The following is a 7,873-nucleotide window of genomic DNA, read 5'->3' on the forward strand; positions in this document are numbered from 1 at the left end:
TATTCTAGCTAGACACAATAGCTTTGACACTTGCTAGCAATCCCTTTTAGAAGCTAAGAAAACACTGATTTAAATGATATACTATAAATGTATATGGTTCACACAAACAGTTTAGACAGTAAGAGAAAAAATCTTTGGTTTGGCTAGAAGGAAAGGTCACATATGTCAGATTTTTTCCAGAAGGGTGAAGGAGCTAACTGAGCATATGCAGTATGAGCATCATCACTCTAGCTCATTCCTGACCGGAGGAATAAACCATGTTACAACTGTCCTCAGTCTCCCCTAACTTGGGCATGTTTTGGACATTCTTTGTTGTATATATTTTTATATATATATTATAAGCTAAATAAACGTTTCTGAATACTTTTATAAAGTGTTATATTTAGTTGGGGGCATGGGGGTTTGAATTTAACATACACTGTTTGCAGATGTCAGATAGAGTTTTTCCTCATGTTTATAGTTCAGGCCTCATTGGGGTCAGTATTGACAGTGTCTGTGTGTCTGTTTATTTAAATCTTGTCTGAGAGTTTCCACACTTCTCTCTAAGAGACCCCCTCACATCCCAGCATGCATCTGTTCAGAGGCTGAATGTTTCACACATTTTCTCAGTTCATGATATATACAACATGATGTAAAGCAGTAAGTAATTTTGTGCAACAAAATCACCTGATTATTTACAATTTGTAAACTTTGTGTGGTCCGGCCTCATTCATTGACCTGGTGAAGCTGTGATTTTTCACTGTCATCTCTAATCTTTCTGTGACTCCAGACAGAATTGACAAATATTGATGGTGTGAGTCACTGTGAGCACTCCGTTCTCCCGTCTGGACCTAGAAAGATAAATTGTGCTGATTATTTAAGGCTGAGTCCTTGAGACTATCCGCTAAGTTTCTGTGGGTTGACCGAGCACACGAGGTCACTCAAACACGCTCATTTTTCTTGGCCTGAGTCTGGATCATTTTTTCGACACTTTTCTTTTTAGACAAACAGAACGAAGTTTACCAAAAATATCCCATAAGAAGGTTTGGAGGTAATGGATAAGCACACGTTCCAGAGTAACCATGACAGAACTGTCAACTGCAGAATGTTGTTTCAACCCCTGGTTAGAACAAATGTGGACATTTTCATTCTATTTAGATTAGACAAGCGGTTAGGTTTGTCCACATTATAGCAAATCGCGAAAAACAGATCAACTGACCTGTGGCATGTCAGGAGACAGCAGCTCAGACCAAAACCAACACCATAAAAATAAATGTCCATTCAAACAGCAAACATTCAACACCATTTCTCCTCCACAATAAATCCTCTATCCAATAATAATAAGAACACACAAGTACTTACATTAAGAATAAGTTATAAGCAGCTCTCTGTTTATAAAAAAAAAAAAACGGTTAAAATGCTGTCTGACCGATTACCAAAAACTACAATTGTCATTTCAATTATTTTCATCAGATGAGATCTCTTTCATGTCTCAGTTGTGCTCAGAATTTTTAAGATAGCAAAGTATGGAATCAAATGTCAACTCAATATGAACTCAAACATTTATCATCAAGTTCTTTTAAAAGCACATTATTTTATTACTTTTTATTTGAATGACATTTATATGCTTGTATACTGTATTTATATTGTAAATGAAAGCTCTATAGTCTTACAGAAGGGGACGATAACTGAACGCTTTTATTTTAGGAGAAACATCAAATGTCATGCTGTTATTTAAATTAAACACTTTGGCTCTGTGATGGTATTAGATAAATCATGCGATGCTACAGAAATGAGCATCAAATAGTAATGCTTCATGTTTTCAAACCATGTACTGTACAGTAATACCGTGTGTTTTGTTCTAGCACAAAACTGAGTATAAAAAAAATGTAAAATCTGATTTGAAATATTGATCTCTATAAAAAAAACAGAATTACAGAAACTGAGATGTTTTTGTCAAGTAATGTCTCTATTCAGCATGATGCAAAAACACACATTCTCTTGCTCATGTTGAACAACAACCTGGGTTTTGGATGTACGGTTCAGATGGTCATTATCACGTGCACACACACGTGCACACACAACTAACTCTAAAACTCACCTGTCTCTTGGTAAAAGTTGAGTCAAAACCAAGGCCCTAAATGGGTACATTTGATAGTCTTTGATTGTTTTTATACATATCAAGCTGGAGACACGAGCACGTTCTCTTTTTCACGTACCATGTCTGACGTCAGAGTTTGTCTGTCATATCCTCTATAAAGCCGGGCTGATGTTTGCTCAGTAGGTGCACTTGATGTCATTCTCACTCACTTGAAATATTTTCAGGCCGTTGCTGTGTGAAGAGGAACAGGTCAACATCCAAAGGAAGTGCTTTACACAACTACTCATATGTGTATGACCACATGTTAAAACAACAAACATTTTTAAAAACATGTTTGATCAATTTCAACATTTGGATCAAAAATTTTTTCATTTTACATTTAAAGCATTTATGTTAGATTAAATGATCAGACATAAGCCCTCTTCAGGTTTTTATTTATATATTTTCTTAAGGGGACATTCACCCATTTTCATTTCTTGATGATTATTTTAATTTCTGTTTATATCACTTTTTTTTGCAAACTATGTCTTTATTTACCCAACTGTTTACAGTAGCTCCAAAGCCTAGTGGGACGTCTAACTAGACAACATTGAAAGGTGTCAAAGGTTACAGCCTGGTCTCACAGGAATGCTAAGGTGTTTTACGTGAGTTTGTATGAAGTGAATAGTACAAAAAGATTATTAAAAAACACTAAACGTTATTGTCAATGGCACAATAAGCAGATTAAACCAAAATGTACAGATGAGAATTCATATGAATTAGACACCTTGTAAAACAGTCACAAATTGCCATGAGATTGTGTGATGAGTTCTCAACATGAAAGCAAGAATCAAGCTTCAAGCTTCATCTCAAAATCATGAAGTCATCAAATCGGCAAGAACTCAAGAATCAAACAGCAGCATTGCACGTATCTTCCATGAAGGTGATCCCATAATGCAAAATAAAATGAGTTAACAATGTTATATGAGATTGTATAGGTGAAAATGTTCTCTGCTTCATGTTTGGATACACAGTTTTGGGTAATATTTCTCAGGTTTCTGTATGGGTTCATGTATATAAAAAAGTCTTTCTAAAGTCTCTGGTGTATGGAGCATTCAGACAGTAATGTGAATTCTGCAGTGGGAGCATGTTTTACAGCTGAATATGTTTATGTTCTGTATGTTAGTCGAGGTGTCTGCCAGTTGTTTAAGTAAACCATATGAAATGTCTTTCTGTCTCCAGCATGTGTTGTGTGGATCTCAGTCTAAAGTTGATTCCCCATCCGTCTTTAAACTGACTCAGCAGCTGAGGAATTTCTCCACTCGGTGTGGAAGACGATGTGCCAATGCAGACGTGCCACAGTGATGATGGCGCACACACACACACACACACACACACGCACGCACGCACGCGCACACACACACACACGCACGCACGCACGCACGCACGCACACACACACACACACACATACATCATCACCATGGGGACCTTCTGCATTTTTACACTTATAAATATGTATAATTTACTTTTGATTTATAAACTATTTTGACGTGACGTTTTCCTTTGGGTTACTTTATTTGACAATCTCATACGTTTTTTACAAGTCATAAAAGGCCGAATTGTCTAATATTTTCATGAAACTTACTAGTAAAGACTGGTGGGGGCGTCATTTATTTACAGTATTTCTTGTCATACAAAATGTAGCTTTAATAGTTTTTCAAATATGAATAATATTTCGAAACACTTCACTATCTTTCATCATTTTTAATGTACCTCACTAAGTTGTTAAAGTTCCACAAAATTTCTGACATTTAAAAGCCCATAAAGAAGAAAAATCATTGATGAGATCTCTTAAACATTCCATTTTTCTACCAGACGATGAGATTAAAAGAAGAGAAGATGGAAACAGTTGCGCATCCGCGTCTCAGATGTTTCTCCTGAGAAAAAGAGTCAGAAATGTCACAAATGTGTCTGTCATTAGAGTTTCAGAAGAGAGGTCAACAATGTGTCAAACTGAGCTCAGATTTGTCAAGCCTGCAATCAAAAGTCAATATTATTGAAGATCTCAATATCAACTCAAACATTTCTCATCAAATTTGCTCAAATCCAGAATATTTGACCTCTACAATAATTTACACCTTCATACTCTTCATGTGTTTCAACAATTACACATTCGTTTGATTCTTTTTTATTTGTCCTAAAGAGTTTCATGAGAAACATTTTAGACTAATTCTAAGCTATGCTGAGTTCTGAATTCATGAACACAACTGAATTCATGTTTGAAGAATGAATAAACGGACATAAATAAGCATCATTTGATTTATATAATATCATTAGTGCTTCAGAATGAATTGACACAGGTGAATGTGTTCATTAGGATCTGTGTGTTTGTTGTTGTTCTTGTCGGACCCTCAGCGTGTGCTCTGTGATGCAGCTGTACAAACACTCATCTCTTCACCAGCGTGACATATTTGAGAGGGGCAAACTGCTTTGAAAACAGAAGCTCTTCCTCCATTCGCTCAATGTGAGCGGAAGATTTTCACTGAGCGCCAAAACAGGTTTTATTTTTAATTTATTTTTATTAATTGGCAATAAAAAGGACTTATTTTAATAACTCACTGTTCAAAACAACAGCCAGTCTATTGAGTCGAGCAAGACGGTAAATAAGCCATTAAAGTTTCATCATTTTCTGTCTTATAAACAGGCATCTGAACATCGCTGTGAGTCAATATTAGACCAGCGCAGTTGGAAATGTATTCCAGAACGTTGGAAATGGATTTTTCCAGACACGTTTAAAAACACAGAGAATCTATTCTGGCAGAGCTTTACTTACATGTGAACGCCAGAATAAATGTCTTGTTCTTGTAGCTCATTACTGTTAAACCTGGCCCATGTTTTTCTCAGATAGGGTCTTTGAGTTTAAAACATCATCTGAGGTTTGAACATGTACAGTAGAACATTTTTCGAAAAAACAACAACAAATTTATTTTATAACTATTATAGACCCAGGTGGAAGATTTATTGCTCTCACATCTCAAGAGATTTGATGGAGTTCTCAGTTGTGTTTCATTTCAGTTTCAACTTAGTCTCAGATGTTTCTCCTAAAATTGCTCTGGAGAAATAAAAAGAGAATCAAATGAGAGTGTGATAGTTGAAACACCTGAAGAGTATGGAGGTGTAAAATGAATGTAGATTGTAGAGGTCAGATAAATCTGAATTTGAGTAAATTTGATGAGAAATGTTTGAGTTCATATTGAGATCTTCAATAATGTTGACTTTTGATTGCAGACTTGACAAATCTGAGCTCAGTTTGACACATTGTTGACATCTCTTCTTAAACTCAAATGACAGACACATTTGTCAGATTTCTGACTCTCTCTCAGGAGAAACAGGAGAGACTGAGATGAGACTCAAACAAAAATTTCCATTTGCTCTCCATTTAATCTCATCGATGGTTCGAAATCACAGACAGATAAGAAGTAACTATTAAAAGTATAAATAAATCATTGTGTGTACATGTTTTACTTCTTATATCCGGTTTAGTGATGCCAGAGGAGAACGAGTTTAGAACGAGCACAAAGAGAGATTCATTCATTCATTGGTTCAGGAGTGGCAGACACATGGCTGGAGGTTTAATAACATCTCTTCACAGGTTGCTGTCAGTAAACAGGTGGAGATCCTCCTTCCAACCCACAACCACGATGAAGTCACATAGTCTCTAGATGGAATACATCCGTCTCAGACTTTTACAAATCCATTAAACACATTTTATTCTTTGGTTCTTTGGAAAAACACCTTTGTACTGGAACATTAAGGAACTTAGACACCAAAACACTGAAGATCCCATCATGTTCATCAACCTTTCTCCAGGTTCTTTAAAGAACCATCCAGCATTTTAAGAAGTAAAAAACAAACAAACAAAAACATATTAAAGGAGAAACACAAATAAATGTAAAGACTAGAATATTACTGAGAGAACATGTCAAGATCGTGGAGGTGAGACACGGACAGAGGACCCAGGTGCAGACAGCGGGTAAGGGGTTAACAAGACGTTTAATAATAACAAAGACAAAACCAAAAACCCACGATGGGGTAAAATAACAAAACTGGGGAATATAATACATAACAGGACAGGACTAAGACTAACTACACTTAAACAAGCCTAAAGTTACATATGACATGAACTACAAATAACTAAACTAGACTAGACTAGACTAGACTAGACTAGACTTTGACAAGGCACAGGACCTCACCATACAATCACATGAATCGAAATGAACCAGCACAAGACAGAAAACACAAGGGCATTATAAACGGATCAAATTAAGAGGGGAACAGGTGCAGGGCATGAAATCATTAAACAGCAATAATGAGGAAATGAAAGGGCGGGAACAGAGACGAGACCGGAGAGAGTGTATGGCAAGCCATAAGGGCCAAAAATGCCTCCACATTAAACATGAGGTTCTGTCATGATTCTGCCTCCTCATGTCATGTCTTTCTTGGTCTGGTGACAGAAGCCCCCACTTAAGGAGCGGCAACCTGACGCTCCTCAAGGCACAAACAAGACGGGACAGACAGTGACGCAGGCAAAAACAGGGCAACTTGATAAATACAATAACCATAAAGGGGGAACACAAGAGTCATAGGGGGGGAGCACAAGAGTCCAAGGGAGGAAGTCCAAACAAGGGAACACAAGGGCACGACAGGGGATGCCGGACTGGATGCCGGCTGCACCGGACTGGATGGCCGGCTGCACTGGACTGGATGCCGGTTGCACCGGACAGGAATGCCGGCTGGGATGCCGGCGGAAGTACCAGCTGGGATGCCGGCGGGGATCTGTGGCAGGAACAGGACAGGATGCCGGCGCCGCGGCCGGACCCGGATTGGGTGCCGGTGCTGTTGGACCAGACTGGATTCTGGCTGGATAGCCGGCTGGGTGCGGCAGGATGCAGACGAACATGAACAGGATGCCTGCGCCGCGGTCGGACCCAGACTGGGTGCCGGCGCTGCTGGACCGTTCTGTCATGAATTACATGAAACAGAACCCAAGTGCAGACAGCTCTTAACACAGATACTTTATTAAGACACAAATAGGACAGAACTCAAAATCCCTTGAGGGGGAAAACATGAACAAGATAACAAAACTAAACTTCAATAAAAACTTAACTTAAGACAGACGAGACTTAACAAAGACGAGGGGAACCAAGACAAGGGACAGAATGGTCCAGCCAACTAAGAACCCAGCAGACAGCTCACCGGGCCCTCTCGAGGGTCGAAGGCTGTCGGCGTCCCTCTCTGAGTTCTGTCCTATTTGTGTCTTAATAAAGTATCTGTGTTAAGAGCTGTCTGCACTTGGGTTCTGTTTCATGTAATTCATGACAGAACAGAGCAAAATTCTGTTCAGACAATATGCCACTTATGTGACATCTCTGAAAATTAAACAGTAAAAAAGTTCAAGAATAAAGAATTGTAGACTAGCAGGTGGATTTATAGCTCAACATCCAATATTCTGTTCATCTTTCTAAAGCCTGACAGATTCAATAGCCGAAGCCGATGAGGAGCCACTGAAGAATCTTAAAAATAGTAAATATAAACTGCATTTGCTCCAAAGTCATAACATGAGAAACAACTACTAACAAAATGTGAATTATGAAGTCCTGAAGACAAATTCTTAACTCTACTCGACACTTCAGTCTAGTCCTTTGTAATCATGTCTTTAAACACAAACGATAGCTTTTAATTTTTTGTATGGAGTGAACCTCTGATTTAATGAAGAAAGAGTTTAGAAGATAAAACCCCAATTCAAGTTCTGT

The sequence above is a fragment of the Triplophysa rosa genome, linkage group LG5, assembly GCF_024868665.1.
Source record: "Triplophysa rosa linkage group LG5, Trosa_1v2, whole genome shotgun sequence".
NCBI lineage: Eukaryota > Metazoa > Chordata > Actinopteri > Cypriniformes > Nemacheilidae > Triplophysa > Triplophysa rosa.